The sequence below is a fragment of the Rousettus aegyptiacus genome, unplaced genomic scaffold, assembly GCF_014176215.1.
Source record: "Rousettus aegyptiacus isolate mRouAeg1 unplaced genomic scaffold, mRouAeg1.p scaffold_m13_p_15, whole genome shotgun sequence".
In the NCBI taxonomy this organism is placed as follows: Eukaryota; Metazoa; Chordata; class Mammalia; order Chiroptera; family Pteropodidae; genus Rousettus; species Rousettus aegyptiacus.
The window spans coordinates 4,372,501-4,390,423 of NW_023416290.1; the positions used below are offsets into that span (position 1 = coordinate 4,372,501).

The 17,923-nt window shown below is 35.7% G+C and overlaps 1 pseudogene; it reads right to left on the reverse strand.

Annotated features, from left to right (window-relative positions):
- Positions 1-2,884: 2,884 nt before the first annotated feature.
- Positions 2,885-4,578, reverse strand: LOC107501706 (annotated as a pseudogene).
- Between the last annotated feature and the right edge of the window lie 13,345 nt (positions 4,579-17,923).

Below are 17,923 nucleotides of genomic sequence, written 5' to 3' on the forward strand. Positions count from 1 at the left end.
ACTTCATAAAATCACATGCATTCAAAAAGTCCAAAGTACTAGAATTCACTATTCATGTTTTACAAATATGTGTTCAAAGAGTTAGAAATTTGAAAATTCTGGGAAATAGAGCACACATACCTGTTGATCAGACTTCAGATAATTGGCTTTCGTGTTAATGATTAAAAAAGAAAACTACCTTCAATGAATACTAAAAAGCTGCAGATCTCATAAAGTAAATATGCTGCTCTGTGAACCAGATACTAGGATCCAGTGCATCGCAGTACGCACGCTGTGAACTCCCACAAAGTCCCTGTCCTATCTGTCCATCCATACATCGCCAGCATAGAGGCCTATACTTAGCTCCCTATACAATAAGCGCTTAGTGAATTCTATTGCAGAGATGGTGTTAATTTCACCTGTCAGACATGTGTCATTTTCCTCACCAGAAAAATGTGTGGTTCGCTTTGCCTCTGAAATACAAAGTGAGGAGGAAGGATTTACACTTACAGTTTGGGCAGATTTATCTCCCAGTCATCTCCAGTCGTAAGTTAATAAATACTACAGTTTTATTTAGTTTTCATCTCCACCTAAATGAAACTCGATGGCATTTCTGTTACCACCACTTAAGGTATATATTGAATTTAGAGACACACGAGAGAAAGATGGATTCAACAAAATTTATGGTAAAACAGAGAGTTCTCAATAATTCAGAAAATAAATGAACAAAATAATGTGTCTGGAGTTCCGTCTCCTTATCAATGGCAGCGTGATTTTCAAACAGATGTCTGTCTCCCCATTTCTCACCATCTGCAGGGCGTAGCTGCTCTCGCTAACTCTAAAGTTCCCCGGCAGCTGCAAAGTTGCTCTCAAGCTGTGTTATCCGCAGTTCTAGCTGAGCAGGGTCCGCTTGGCGTCTCCGTCAGGTAGCTATTGCATCCAAGTACAAAGTCTGCAAGGTCTTTTCTAGCTCTTCAGTTTCAAGAACAGCTTCCTCCCCTCTGCATTGGTCCAGTAAGCTAGCTGTTTCGGCTTTCCTTCCTCTGTGATCTCGCATTCTTAAACTTTCATCGATGTTTGCATTGCATTTAAGATCATGGTTATAATGGGAAATTAACGTTCATGATACCAGCTCTCTTCTGCTCATTATATTCTCTAAACATTATCACAGACCTACTCAGAAAAAAATAAACAAGCGTGTCTCTCTCTCTTTCTCTCTCTGGTAGTATGGCTAATGTAAATGTAGAAACTGAGGAATATCAAGGAGAAACCAATGATCTCAGCCCTCGGTTGTTCTGCATATGCTCTTTAGACATCTTCGGGAATCAAGAAAATATCATATTTTTGCAACAAATCTAAAAGCAGGACTTCCACACACTTATTTTCTATAATCGAGATATTTCTCTTCTCTTAAGAATTATTCCAATATTCTTAGTCAATTTTCTTTCTTATTTTTACAATTAATTATCAGATACTTAAGTTAAAACCTTTATTGCATTTTATAAAAATATTTCATATAATTTCTTTTCTCATTCCATTCCTATTTTAAACTTGTTAAGTATTATCGCTCTGTTTTATAGATAAAGAAACTAAACTCCAAATCCTTTGCTCTTTTCTAGTACATTATGCTATTATTTTTCTGGAGAGATTTGAGTGTGATGGTAAGACATTAATAGGTTAATAAACTAATTTTAAGATGAGAAAAGGTGTTTATAGTACAATAATCATAATCTGAGCAATGGTAATGATAGTTTCATACTGAATGGAAATCACAAATTAGTACAAACTGTGAATCTAAATGAAGTCACCTCTAAAGTTTTGGCCTTGTGATTTGAACTGTTTGCCATCACCATATTTTGTGTGACAATCGCAATCCTCACGTAGCAATGGAAAATAAATCTCTCATATTTTTAATGAGGCTGAATTTTCCCATTTGCATCGAGAGGTGGCAATTGTACATAGCAAAGGATTTCACCAGAGTCAGAAATGCTATCATTCTTGAAAAACAGATAACACTGGTAGCTATTAATGTTTAGTTTGACCAGATTGGGATTGGGTTGTTGGGTAAGAGGTGAGCAGAGATGGAAATGTGCTTAATAACAGAGAATAATTCAAAGAGACCTGAAGAATTGGGCATACTGCGCTGTAAGCAGTCAGCCCTCTGCATCCTAAGTCAGAATCAGGGACATGAGTATGGGCAGTTCGCGCAAAGATTCTAAGACAGAATCGTGGGGTGCTAAGCTGTAATCCAAAACACCGCGGCTACAATCAAGAGACGTGAGACCGTACACAGCGGATACCCAGTGTTGTAAGGTGCAGATTAAAGTGGTATCTCCTCTAAATCTTATTTTACAAAGGGCCTCGGCTGGAACCTACTGCTGTTTCATGTGTAATAAAATCAGAAAATCAGTATTTTGGCCCATCTTATGACTAGGAGCTTATGTGATCATTACTGATTGTTGAGATTCAAAAAATGTCTTCTGTAACTTATTCTGTACAATGCACTAGAGTTAGGCCATTACATTACTGAGGCTAGGGAATGTGTTATTTATTCTTCAGTGGCTCTCACTCTGCACTGGCTTATAGGAGGTGCACGAATACATTTTGGACTGAACTGAAGCCTTCAGCATGATGATAATAGTGATAGTGATATGATATGTTAAACACACCAAACTTCTATATAGATGTACCTGAGAGACACTGAGTTCAGTGCCGGAGCACTGCAGTAAAGCAAGGATCGCAATAAGTGATTCACAAAATTTTTCGGTTTCCAGGTGCATATAAAAATTATGTTTACACTATACTGAAGCCTATTAAGTGTACGATAGCATAATGTCTAAAAAAAGTATACAATTTAAATAAAAAATACTTTATTGCTAAAAAAAGATAACCACCATTCGAGCCTTCACCAAGTCAATGATTTTGCTGGTGGAGGGTCATGCCTTGATGCTGGTGGCTGGCGTGGCTGCCGAAGGCTGGAGGGGCTGTGGCAATTCGTTAAAATAATATAACAATAAATGTTGCTGCACTGATCAACACTTCCTTTCACTGACAATTTCTCTGTAGCATGTGATGCTGGTTGCTAGCTTGTACCCCAGTAGAACTTCTTTCAAAATTGGATCAGTCCTCCCAAAGCCTATAAATGCTTTATCAACCAAATTTGTGTAATATTCTAAATCCTTTGTTGTCATTTCAACAGTCTTCAGAGTATCTTCGCCAGAAATAGATTCCGTTTCAAGATACCGCGTTGCTCATCCATAAGGAGCAGCGCCTCGTCCATTAAAGTTTTATCATGAAATAGTAGCTGTTCAGTCACATCTTCAAGCTCCACTTCTAATTCTAGCTCTCTTGCTATTTCCACATCTGCAATTACTTTCTCCACTGAAGTCGTGAAGTCTTCGAAGCCATCCGTGAGGGTTGGAATCAACTTCTTCTGAACGCTTGTTAATGTTGATATTTTGACCTCTTCCCATGACTCACGAATGTTCTTAATGGCCTCTAGAATGGTGAATCCTTTCCAGAGGTTTTCAATGAACTTTGCCCAGATCCATCCAAGGAATCAATGTCTATGCAGCTAAAGCCTTATGAAATGTATTTCTTAAATAATAAGACACAAATTCAAAATAAGTTCTGGATCCATGGGCTACAGGATAGATGTGTTCGCGGGAATGAAAACAACGTTCATCTCATTGTCCATCTCAACCAGAGCTCTTGGGCGACCAGGTGCACGGCCAACGAGCATTAATATTTTGAAAGGAATCTTTTTTCCTGAGCAGTAGGACTCATCAGTGGGCTTCGACGATTCAGTAAACCATGTTATAAACAGATGCGCTGTCATCCAGGCGTCGATTGCTGTTCCATGTCGAGAGCACAGAAAGAATAGATATAGCATTATTCTTAAGGGCCCTAGGATTTCAAAAGGATAAGTGAGCATTGGCTTCAACTTAAAGTCACCAGCTGCATTAGCCCCTAACAAGAGAATCAGCCTGTCCTTTGAAGCTTCAAAGCCAGGCACTGACTTCTCTTCTCTAGCTAGGAAAGTCCTAGATGGCATCTCTTTTCAAAATGAGACTGTTTTGTCTACGCTGAAAATCTGTTGTTTCGTGTAGTCACCTTCATGAATCATCCCAACTAGATCTTCTGGATGACTTGCTGTAGCTTCTCCATCAGCACTTGCTGCTTCGCTTTATACTTTTATGTTAGAGAGATGGTTTCTTTACTTAAACATCATGAACCAACCCCTGACTTCCTTCTGCACCTTCCTCACCTTTCAGCCTTCAAGGAGCTGAAGAGAGTCAGGGCCTCGCTCTGGTTTAGGCTTTGGCTAAGGGAATGTTGTGGCTGGTTTGATCTTCTATCCAGACCAATCAAAGGCTGTTTCACTTTCTTATCATTCGTGTGTTCACTGGAGTAGCACTTTCAATTTCCCTCAAGAACCTTTCCTTTGCTTTCACAACTTGGCTAACTGGTGCCAAAGGCCTAACTTTAAATCTACCTCAACTTTCAACATGTCTTCTTACTACACTTAGTCATCGCTAGCTTTAGATATAAAATGAGAGGCATGTGACTCTTCCTTTTACTTGAACACGTAGAGGCCATTGTAGGATTATTAATTGGCCTGATTTCAACATTTTTGTGTCTCAGAGAATAGGGGGTCCATGGGAGACGGAGAAAGACTGGGGAATGGCTGGCGTGTAGAGCGGTCAGAATACACACAACACTCATGGATTAAGTTTGCCATTTTATGTGCGTGTGGTTTGTGGTGCCCCGAATCACAACAGTGCCATCAAAGACCACTGATGACAGATCACCATAACAAATATCATAATAGTGGGAAATCTGAAATATTGTGAAAATTACCAAAAAGTGTCACAGAGACAGAGTGAGCAAATACTGTAGGAAAATGGTGCCAATAGAGTTGTTCGATGCAGGGTTGCCACAAACCTTCAGTTTGTAAAAAAATACAATCAAGTGAGCTTTGCCTGTATTTGGAAAATAATATTCATAAAGAGACTATATATTATAAAAAATGATAAATTCTCCAATTTGGAATTTGGGGCAATAAAAACCAATCAACAAATTACTTGTGTTTCCAAAATTTGGAAATGAGTTTGTTAAGCTAGTAATTGTCATTACAGTTCTCATCTATATTCTCTTTTAAACATATAGCAAATTTTGTGAGAATAAATGACTACTTTATGAGAAATAAACATGACAATCGATCATATTTTTCATCAAGAACGTGAGTTCTTTAAAAACAAAATGGAAACCCTCACAGGTAGGTTTGTTTAGAGCCTCAAAAGAGATATTCTTCATGTGTTTTCAGAAAACATTCTTTGCTTCTTATGAATGTGACTGGCATATTGGGCAGTACTAATTCTCACTGGAATCTCTGTGCCAATTCGATGGATTTTTATTGTAACATAAAGTAGTCAAAATATGACATAGGCCAACAGGTAACATATCACCATATTGAACGAGAACCCATCGAAGCTTCATTAATTATTAGCAATGTAAATTTAATTAAACTATAAAACCTCCCTTAGTCTCAATTTCCTCACCTGTAAAATGAGGACATAATGTCTATCTCATACAGATGCTATAAAATAAAAAAGAAATAATGCGTCTGGTACATTTTTGACATGGTAAGTAGACACTTGATAAAAAAGTTGTTAATATTATATACTGGGTTATTATGTTTTACCTTAAAAGTTCATTTAAATATAAGATATTATGAAAATTATTATAGAACCACCTTGAATAAGAATGACTATATTTTAAAATCTCTTTTTTTCTAAAAGGCGACTTTCTCCTTATACTCTTATATCAAATTTTTTAAAGATTTCCTCCACAGCTATGTGTTTAAATGTCTCTCTAATATTTCTTTTATAATGTTAAATCAAGGACATCTGTGGAATTAAAAAACAAAAAACAAAAACAAAACAAAACAGCCTGCTTAGATTAACTAGAAATAAATCGTAAATCAACTTGAAAATTACTTGTAACAGAGTGAAAATGTCTTTGTTATTTGGTGCTTATTTTCAAATGAAAGATTCTTTGTCTTTAGTTTTCAGAAGTTTGATTATGATGTGTTTTACTGTGAATTTCTTTGGTTTTATTCTGTTTGGGTTGTATTCGGCTTCTTTAATCTGATGGTTTCTGCATTTAACCAAATCTGAGTGAATTTTCAACCTGTATTTCTTTGAATAATTTTTCAACCCACACTGTTTTATCCTCTGCTTCTGTTATTCTAATAACATGAATATTAGATCTTTTGAAATTGGGCCACATGTCACCGAAGTTATTTTTTCTTTACTGTTCAAATTAGGTAATTTCTATTGTTCTATCATCAAATTCATGATTTATTTCTCTAATTCAATCTACTACTAAGCCAGTCCAGTGAGATCTTATTTTATTTTTTATATTTATATTTTTAGAAGTTTTATAGTTTTTTGAATGCATATCATTTTTTCTGAAATTTTCCTTTTTTTCATTTATTTTAAGAGAATATAATTGTTTCTTGAAGCAAATGAATGATCGCTACTTTCAAACTCTTATCAAATAATTCCAGTGTCAGCATTCGTTTGTTCTCTTTTCTCATTCAAGTTTTGACCTTTCTGGTTCTTGGAATGATGTGTGATTTGGGGTTGTGCCCTAGGCTTCTGGGATATCGCGAGATCCTGGATCCTGTTTCATCTTTTTTTCCAGCTGGCAGTCGCCCTGTTTAGCTGTAGCATGCAGGTCTGGGTGGAGATGGGTGTCCATGTTCCCACTGGGCCCCACTGTCCAGACACCTGCAAAGGTGGAGGTGGGCACTGTTCCACCGGCTATTGCTTGATGAGGGACAGAAACTCAGCTCCCTGCCGACTAATACCACCTTATCAGGAAAAGCAGTACCAACTAGCACCGCTTCACACCCCCTTGCACTGCACTGCCCCAGGCGATTGTAGGGTGGAGGTTCATTGTTCTGCTGTGCCTCCCCGCCCTTGGGGTGTGGGGGGGGGGGGCGGGCTGCTGAACAGCACTAATTTGCATTCTTATTCTGCTGCATTGCTCCCCGTGGGGCAAAAGTTCAGTTGTTTGTTTGGCCCAAGTAATAATAATCTGTAGGGGTAATCAGAGCATGGCCTGCACTGCCAGGGGGAGATTTGGCTAGGTGCTCAACCCTCGCTGACACCATTGGTATTTAGATGGAGCTCAGCAGGTATTGTCAAAAAGATTACTCTTCTGGTAGGCTACCTTTTCCTTCTCCTTTGGCTGGATGGGGCAGGTTTTCCTTGGGTCTTTTTGTCTGCATCTTTCCGTGGTTCCAGGTTGCAAGCCCCCAGTACTCATCCTGACTATACAGAAAACAAAAAGAAAACCTAGGAAAATCACTATCTTTTCATTCCTAAGTTCCATGGTCCTTAGTCCATCATTTTCCTTCCACCATTCAGAGTCTTCCTATGGTTTCTTGTTATATTGTGTTCAAGTTTTTATGTTATAAGGTGAATGACTAGAGAAGAAGCTATTTCATTACAGCCCAAACTGAAAGTCTCCTAAAGTTATTATTTTAGTGTATCCTTTGGTTCTCACATTATTAAATTTCCTCATTAGGAAATTTGATGAAGTTGTAGGGTTAAAAACCATGGAAAGTGGTTTTACTGTGTCCCAGCCCTACGTTACTTGTCATGGATAATGTCTAGGGAAAGAACAAAATGAGTTCAAAACCTTGCTTAATTTTTGACTTGCTGGATTTCATATTCATTATGTAACATACTTTGGTAGTTATATATATATTTTGCTCAAAATATATGCAGCCTTACTTTATATATTAAATGCCAAGTACTGTATTGTTTTGAATCTAAAACAAAAAGAATTAATGAAAAAAACAATTTTAAATGCAAATATAAATAAAATTATATAATTAATCAATGATTTTATATATCTAATGAACATCATGCTAAGTAGGTAGGTCTCATGTTAAGTGTTCTTACTGTTATAAAGAAATCAAAATAAAAAGAATGTCATGCTAATAGCTAAAAAAAAATCATTGCTAAGTAGCTAAGGCAAACTATCAAATTACTCAACTCTTGGATGACATATAAAAGAAAACAATTTAATTTTCCAGTTCTATTTTTCACAAGTTGTTTCTACTATAATAATTGAAGTATTCTGTGTCAGATTAGGCAGTGTCGAGAGTAGAATTTCCATTTTCTCAGCTATTGGGCCAGGGCAGTGGGAGTTATAACCCCATACCATGTCTTTGTCAGCTTTAGAAATTGCAAATTCTGCACCCTTTGTGACCCTTCTTCCTTGCTATCAAGTATCAAAAGGCGTTCCCCGTTTTATGTTCCTAGAAAAAGAATTACTCCTGTCTTTATCTACTATCTATCTATCTATCTATCTATCTATCTATCTATCTATCTATCATCTACCTACATACTTATACACATATTTCTCAGTACAAGTAGTTTTATTTAATAATGTGAATGGCTTAACCCATAAGGCGAGCCAGGAACAAGATTTTCATCGTGGACATTAAAGAAATCCTGAGACTGTTAGACCCAAAAGGTTTATACTGAGCAGCCCGGCTGTTGGGTGTCAGTATCAGCGCAGTTTGGTTGGAAAGCATGCTTTTTCTGGATGGCATTGGAACTGCTGAGCCAGCACCTAAAGGCAGCGACGGCTGAGCAGCTCCATAGAAATGAGGGGACTAACCACGTATCCGTGAATTGCATCCTCAAGGAAAGCTATATATTAGCACTATATACACACACACACATAATCATATGTGCATATATGTAGGCTTATGTATCTCTATATACATAAATTTACATATAAAGCTATATATCCCTATATATGCAATGCATATATAATGGCATTATATATTTTTTATATAGACACATAAAATGTGCTAGTATCTATGAGTTATATCCATATGCAGCTTTTTTTTTTATTCTTTAAAAAACTGTGTTTCTGCAAGCTTAACTTAGCAAACCGTTAGCTGTTGATGTTTTTAAAAATAAATTAGAAAGTATAATTAGCAAATTAACTCTTTACTAGCAGAAGGATTTTATATTGCATAATGCAACTAAGCTTGTGCTAGCAATTAGCGATGTGAGAATTAATTAATTAATTCTTTCATTACCACTCATGACTTTAGGCAAGTTAGAAAAATCTCCGAGTGTCACATTTCTCATTTGGAAATGGTTTTCGTGGGTATGTGATAGGATATATTATCTCTAAAATCCTCTCCAGTGCTCAAGTTTTTAAAAACATAAACTTTAAAATTTGCATACTATGTTGTTAGAGATACTAGAAATGCAATATTATTCAGATCAGTCAGAAACAAACAACATTGCGTATGTCTATCTAGAGAGAATGAGTGTTTTAAGTACATTTGGCTTTCCTTGGAGACACGAGCATATGTGATCAAATCCTTCCTGGCCCTCACCTTCTCTGTGGTCACAGCTGTGCCTTCTCCGAGCCCTCTTCACTGCGGTGGGTGGCCTGCCGCTCTGCTTTAGAAGGACTCAGATAGGCTCTTGCTAAGGCTTAAGACCTATCTCTCAAACTTAAGCCTTATCTCTCTAATGAATGCCTGTTTGCCATCAGAGCTAAGTGCCCAGGGAGAACCAAACCTCTTGATCCTTGCTTTATGAACATCTACTTAGTGGATCTCAGGGTCACCCACTCTGTGATGTAGTCACTCTGGCATTGTACTCTCTCCGGGAGTCTGGGGTTCAAACAGCCCCTGCCGCCACTCACCGCCATGGTGATAGATGGCCTCAAGCTGGTTTGACTGTTCCAGACTTCAGGTGTATGAATGCCTGTAAGTCTGGACTTGCTCCTCCGCTGCACTAAAGCCACGGTGTCTCTGCTCTTCTTTCTCAGGGCGCCTGTCTCTAAATCAGTGCTTGCCTAACACCTCGGCTCCCATCTTATCGAGGCCTCTTTGAGCTCATCCGGGCAAGGCCCGGAGAGCATCACCTGGTCTGTAGCGCCCTGCTGCATGCAGCACTTACTCTAGTCTCATTCTTTCCTTCGACAAGAACAGAAAATGCAGATAAAAGCGATGCATTATACCCCTTTCTTATTACATCACGATATATAGGTACAATGCTGTGGTATTTTTCTCCCAATCATGTTGGGCATTTGCCTCCATTAGTAAGCTAATCAGATGCTGTCTGTTGCCCACAGAAAGGCAACTAAATGTACAGCTTATCCTAAAAGGCTTTTTAAGTCTTAGGTGAGAGTAGAATTTTAAGGAAATTCAAGGAAATGGCCAGATAATAGCTCTATGGAAAGAAAGATAGATAACTGTAATAGATAGATTAAGATAAGAGAGAGGAACAAAGAGAGAGGACAGAAGCTATTATTTCTCTGCTATAGATGCACTAGTTTTAATAGATCCTACTCTGGATTTGAGCACCAATTGAATCAGTTTTTTTTTTTTCTTTGTTTATTCTTAAAATTTGAAGTATGTTACACTCAAATATTATATTAATGTTTTGTGGGAGTTTTTTTTAATGCAAAATCACCAATATATACATTGCATTTAATGCAATACTATACCACTAAAATTTGATAAATTATATTCAAAAGTGAATATTTCATGTAGAACTAAAAGACCTAACAGTTATCTTTGGTCCAGGAAAATCTTGTCCCTTTCTCACAAACACAAAACAAAGCTGAGATGAGCTATAAAAGAACTCAAAGGCAAATATAGTACTGGGCAGCCCTGCAACTTGTCAAAAGAAGACTTCTGGTTTTAACGATTCACCGCGACATCATTTCTCAAGGCTGACAGAGATTCAAGACACCTAAGAGTTACCTGTGCATATTAGGCGCTCTGTGACCGCTTGTGAATAAACATCAAATGTCATCAAACAGCATTTAAATGCTGAAATGTGTTTGTAGTTTCTACAGCCATCAGGTTCAGAGAGAGAGCAGGACAGGGGCCCAGAATAGGACTCAGTGAGTCTTGATTAATACGTTCCTGAGTAATGTTTGCCGTATTTTACTAAATATTTGTGTGAGTTAATATTCATGGGTGACATTGGTCTAGAGTTCTTATTTATTTATTTTCTTTTGGAGGGGGCAGAGGGCTATGCAGCAGATGGAGTGTATCTTTTATCACTGGTGTTAATACTTTGCCATATTCATAAAAAGTTGGAAGCTCTCTTTTTTTATGCTTCAGAGAATTTCAAATAGCTTTGAATTAACTGTTTCTTAAGGAATTGCTCTGGGAAACAGTTCAACTTTTGAGCATAGGTCTTTGACAAATCTGTTTTTTCAGTGGTGTTAATCTGCTCAGATTATCTATCTGTTCTATGATTGCTGGCGGCGGTTTATGTTTTCCTAAAAAAAAAAAAGATATATGTGTATGGATATCTATATAATATATATATGCATATATATGCATGTATATATATGCATATATATTATATAGATATGCATATATATATATATATATATAATCCATGTTTTCCAGTGTATTGGCATAGACTGGAGACAATCGCTCTCATGTAGTTGAGTTTATATTCTCTATCTCTGTGATTATTTTTATTATCAAAGTTAATGTTTAGAAAATGAGTTATGTATTTTATTATGTTGAGTTTTCTCCCTAAATAGATCATTATTTTATTTATTAAATCTGTTCATTTACTTATATTTTTTATGTACACATATATATTGTTTCTTTTCATGTCTATGATAATTTTATGATTTCTAATTTACTTAGTTGGATGATCAACTCACCTACTTTCATTCTTTTTTTTACCAATAGTGTGAGTATCTTAGGCCATGAGTTTTCTTCCTAAAAAGTTCTAGCTTTATTTTATAAATTCAGAGAGATATAATTATTTTCTATGTATTATTTATATGCACACATAATATTATACATAATATATGTATATAATATAGGGTATAGAATATATGATTTATCTTACATAATGTTATACATACAAAATCTCAAAATGAGCAAAAAACATTAACAGAGACATTTTACCAAAGACAATATATGAATGGCTATATTGTAATTTATAAGAAATACATATTTGGTCTCCAGTCCCCGTTCCTGGTCCAGAGCTCCTAAAACTCTTGGAATTTCCTGAGTGAGGAGAGCCATAGAAGTGTCTTTTGTTATGTGAATAAGTGACCTTTGGAAAGACCCTATGTACCCTTGGGATCGGGGAGGGGCCTGGTTGGAGGGGAAGGAATTGTGTAATTAATTAGTGGGTTGAAACTTTCAGAGGGGCTAGAGATCAATCCACAGAGGGCGATGATTTCATCAACCATACCCACATAAGGAAGCCTCTATAAAAACCTGAAAGAATGAGGTTCTGAGAGCTTCTAGTTTGGGGGACACGTGTTGTTGTGGGGACCGTGGTGCACCCAGAAAGCATGGAAGCACCACGTCCCGTCCCACGTTCTTCGTCCTGTGCATCTTCTCCATCTGGCTGTTCCTGACTTATTTCTTTTTATAATTAACCAGTAATGTAGTAAGTAAAAAGTTTCTCTGAGTTCAGTGTGCTGCTCTAGCAAATTAATGGAACCCGAAGAAAGGGCCTTTAGAACCTCCTCTCTGCACCTGATTGGTCAGAGGCGCAGGTGACAACCTGGACTTGAGTTTGGCCTCTGAGGTGGGGGTGGGTGGGGTCAATCTTGTAGGACCGAGTTTTTAAATTGTGTCATCTGGTGCCGTCTCCAGGTAGATAGTGTCAGAATTGAGAATTGCTTAATAGTATTGGAAAAACATACATCTGAGCTGATAAGTACATGTCAAGATGATTTGGAGAAATGAAAATTGAAACAAAAAATGAGAGCCATTTCATATGTAACAGATCAGCTATATGAAGTAATACCAACAATGACAAATGCTGGTGACAATGTGGAGAAATGGAACGTCACATACATTTCTAGGAAATGTAAGAACATACAGACACTTTGGAAAACAGTTTGGTGGTTTCTCAAAAAGTTAAATAAAACCTACCATAGGACCCAGGACTCCCAGGTGGATACCCAAGATATATGAAAACGTATGTCCACAGAAAACTTGTGCATGAATGCTCACAATGGCTTTATTCATAATAGCGAAACAGTGGAAACAAGCTAAATGCCCATCAAGTGATGAATGAATAAACAAAATGTAAGATCCCCATACAATAAAATACTACTCAACAATAAAGAGGAATGACCAACCAGCTGTGCTATGTCGTGGATGAGCTTCAGAAACATTAGTCTGAGTGTTAAGAAACCAGACACCATCGGCCACGCGCATTAGATGGTCCCATTCGTATAGAACGTCCAACGAAGGCAATTTTAACAGCTTAGTAGCCACCTGGGGCTGGATGTGGGAGTGGGGACAGCTATGCAGCTAAACGGAAAATGTGTTTGAGGAGTCTTCCTGGGAGATATGCAAATGTTCTAAAACTGACTTATGGCAGCCGTCGCACCAGTTCATCGAGTTACTAAACATTATTGAATCGTACCCCTGAAATGGACTTATTTTATGAAATTTAAAATATATCACAATAGAATAATTAAATATATGTATAGATACACACATACAGTTTTTAAATTTACACATTGTTGCTTTTTGTATTTTTCTGTATAATTTTGTGCTTTCTCATGTCAAATCAGGAGACGTCATTTATATTAATTCGACTTTTCGAGGCTGATTGAAGTGTTTCCTGACATTGCACATGGAAAATTTTTGAAAAGTTCATAGCATTTTAAGAAGAGTATTTCTATTGTCAGCGCACAGAATTTGAAAAATTGCAACTACATGTTAATAATATTACTTAGATTTCTCACATATTTACTTTTGTTTTAATTTACTTGTAACATAAAATAGAAAAGAAACATTAAAGTTTCCTGTGACAAATGTGTTTCTATCTATTTCACCTTGGATTTCTTGATGATTTAGCACTATGACTGTTTTATTTAATAAATGAATAGTCCCTTCGACCTTCACTGTAAATCATATTATTTTTTCTGCTTTAAAATCACTAAATCTCACTTTTTGGTTTTTATTTATTTGCATATAATGAGGATGACAGTATCTGTCTTTCCTATGTCTGGGTTATTTTGTAATGTGCATATTTTTGTATACAATATATTATTAGGTTTTGTTCTTAGTTCTAATAGAAAAGTCTTTTTACTTTAAACGGCTGAGTCATGCCTATTATCATTTATTTAACCAATATGTATGTTTAGTTAATTATGTCATTTGTTTTTTTCTCACTGTTTCCTTTTAATCTTTCACTACATGAACAGTGTTTGTTTTTTATGTGTTTGTGTTTTTCTCCTCATAATTTGGAATGCTTATACATGTTCCAGTGTTTTTGTTGAAAGCTATCACTTCTAGCAGGGTTCTTAGTTATCTAAATCATTGGACAGGCTTCATTGACTTCCTCTTCTACTTACGTCCCAACCACTGTTTATTTTGTGTCAATCAGAAAAGACCAGGTTATACTGCAATAAAAAAGAACACCTCATTTCAGTGACTTATCACAACAAAGTTTATTTCTTGCTCAAAATGCCCTACAGTCTGGGCATCTCTCCAAAGCAGCTGTTCTCCGTGTGGCAGCTCAGGATCCCAGGTTGCTTCAATCTCATGGCACCTACTTCTCCACACAGTGCTTCAGGGTCCCCTCTGCAGGGGAGGGGAGCTTGGAGTGGTCTCCATCTGGAATTCAGTTCATCAGCCAGGAAGTTACAGCAGTCATTTCAATTGACATCCTTTCGGCTATAAACTCAATTCTAGGAAGGAGAGAGAGTATTCCTTGCAGGTACCACAAAGGAGAAGTAAGTGAGATATGAGTAGTACATATAATACCTACTACCTAATTGTGACATTTATTTAACGTTGACCTTTATGTCTTTAAATATATAGTCATTCTTATATTGATACTTCTCACTTTGATCTTATAGTTGATGAGAAGATGATTAATGATTATAAAATATAAGGAAACCAGACGATTTATTCTATCTTCCACCTTCTGTCCCCTTCCAGTCTTATCTTTATGATTTACATCATTTCTACAAGGTCAAAGGTTACAAAATTCCTCACTGTCTTTCGAAATGAGAGGTCTAAGTTTAAATCCTGCAACCTCTTCACAGATGTAACTAATACTTCTAATATGTGACCACTATTTTGCTCTTCTCGTACAGAAGTACAGCAAAAACTTAATGAAATGGATTAGATTCTAATACTATTGGAATGAGTTATTTGACTTTTTTGTCACTTTCAGTCTGATTTTCGCAATCATATTGTAAGCTCTCCGTGGTGGGAAGAAAACTGACGTATTCTACTAGAGTGCCTAAGAACTAATGAGGCACACACACACAAAATGTTTTCAGAATGTTTTAAAAAGTTAACAGTATGTTCAGTTCTGAGACTTCTTCCAGAGGAAATTCCCATAAGTTCTGGAGTAATGCAGAGTGAATACATCAGACTAGTAAGTGCGACGTTACTGAAATATGATAAATGAAGGGGAATATAAATTAAATTTAATTTAGATTTTTATCTTATTATTACTACATGGAATAGAAGTGGGAATTAGAATGTGAAAGAACATATTTTGTTTTAAATCAGTGCTTGCTAAATTTTATTTTCTTTTTTACTTTGCTATTTTCAAATACATTCTTCAAATTGGAGACTTGTTCAAATAAATACATAGAACAAAATTGTGTTAAGGATTGAGTTGCTTTAGAGTAACAGTGAATATATCACATGAAAGAAAATTCTCCTTATGAAGAAAATGGAAAGAAACAAAGTTATTCCATGGAGGTAGGTAGATGTAGATAGATGATAGATGATTAGATGATAGATGGATGGATGGATGGATGGATGGATGGATGGATGGATGGATAGATAGATAGATACATAGATAGATAAATAGATAATCTCCCAATGTGAAGAAAACAATCCTAAAAGTAAATTTTTATCACATAAAAATGTTGAATGTTGCATATCTACATTATTTGAACTGCAAATTTAATACATAAAATAATATTTTCCAATATTATACTGTCATATAACACTAAAATTTACTAAAAATATTTTTTCACATCAGTTACCAACAATATAAAACAGAATACAAAGGACTTTAAAAGATATCCGGCAATCTCCAATATAACTTCTAAAGTTAAAGCCAAAACTTCTGACTATTGGAATAATGACAATGGAATTTTAGAAATGCTAATGAATGCAGAAATGCTGTCTATATTATTACACACAATCCACCTAGTCACCTATGAAAACATAATTCTAAAGCCTTAGATATTGTCATTTATTTAAGTGATGAATTAATATTTTTTCATAAGAAATGAGAGGTCATGGAGCTTAAATGAAACTTTTTACTGAACCAAATCATACATAAAGAAACCAAGATCTATTTTATCATTGGACAAAGAGATTTCAACAAATTCTTAGAAGTTAAAAGGCCCATTTTAGTCAGTTTCACAGACTGATTTAAAACATAATAGACATAGCTAAAGAAAGGATTAGTGAACTAAAAAATGATATACCAGAAAGTACTAATTATATGGAGAAGCAAAATGTTTTAAAAAAGGAAAGAGAGATAAAATAAAGGATCTAGTGAAAATGTCTAATATACAATCAGTTGGAATCCTAGAAGCAAAAGAGAGAAAGAAAGGACAGAAACTTAATGCAAAGAAATAATGGCTAAGATTTTGCAAAACTCTTTCCAATATCAACCTACATAGTCAAGAATCTGTAGAATTAAAACAATAAAGAAATCATATTTAAGTTTAACATATTCAAAATTCTGTAAATAAACCAAATAGAAAAATGTTAAAAACAACCAAATAAAAAAACTTTATTTATAGGAACAAAAATAGAACTAAAAGCTGATATATTAACAAAATTGATGAAAAATCAAAAGCCAATGGAATAACATTAATCGAGTCTTTGCCCATTGTCTTCATTATGACCCAGCTTTCATAAAATTTAAACTTCACAAACCTGCACAGACTGATCCTTAAAATTCAACAACTTGCTTATTTAGTTCAATTTAGTACCACAATTTAATCTTCTCACAAGATGAATTTTTGCGGCTATTTTATTCTCTGTGATTTCGAATTTTTAAAATTTTAATTTTGGTTTATAGAGCTATTCTATTTGTATTTCTTCCATTTTAAAGAATAAACCCGCGTAATTAAACTAATTTTTTAAGCTGGCATTTAAAAGGATATCGCACTGTGTCAACCCTGTAGCATTTTCCTGAGCCCTTCCCCATGGCAGAATGAGATGCTCTTGCATTCAGGTGCCCACCGAGTACAGTCGAATATTTCTGCTTCAATGTTGATTTCATTGTTCTGAAACTACTTAATCATGCTTTTTCTAATAAACTGTAAGCTCTTCAAGGGTATAATGGTTTCTTCTATTCATCTACCAAAGTGCCTGGTACAGAGTAAGTACTCAGTAAATGTATGATCCATGAATAAATGAATGAAGATCTGTTACTCCAATCCCTAGCTTATTTTACAGTCTTTTTAGATTCGAATCACTGTGACTAATCTTCCAATCCATATTGCAGTTCTTCTCAATATAACGTTTATATTACCTTCCAAGGAATCTGGATTAAAGTCGTGTAATAAGCTAATACAGGAAGAATGCCATACGAAATGAGTAAATGAGATGACAGGAACATTCTAAAGATGGATAAATTCTATCGCCTGTTTAGAAATTGCTCCTAATTATTGTAACATTGTAAGGATCAATGTCACATATTAATTGAGAAGGAGAAAGAATTAGCATTAAGGTTGGTCTCACTTTGGAACAAAACAATTTTAAAAAATAGATTTCCCTATTCGCTGGTTCACCACCCTCATTTTTCTACTCATCTGGAATGTCCCTCCCCCCAAATATACCATCAAGGAGAAAACAAACAAACAAACATTACTTAAATGAAAACATATTGAAAGATAAAAT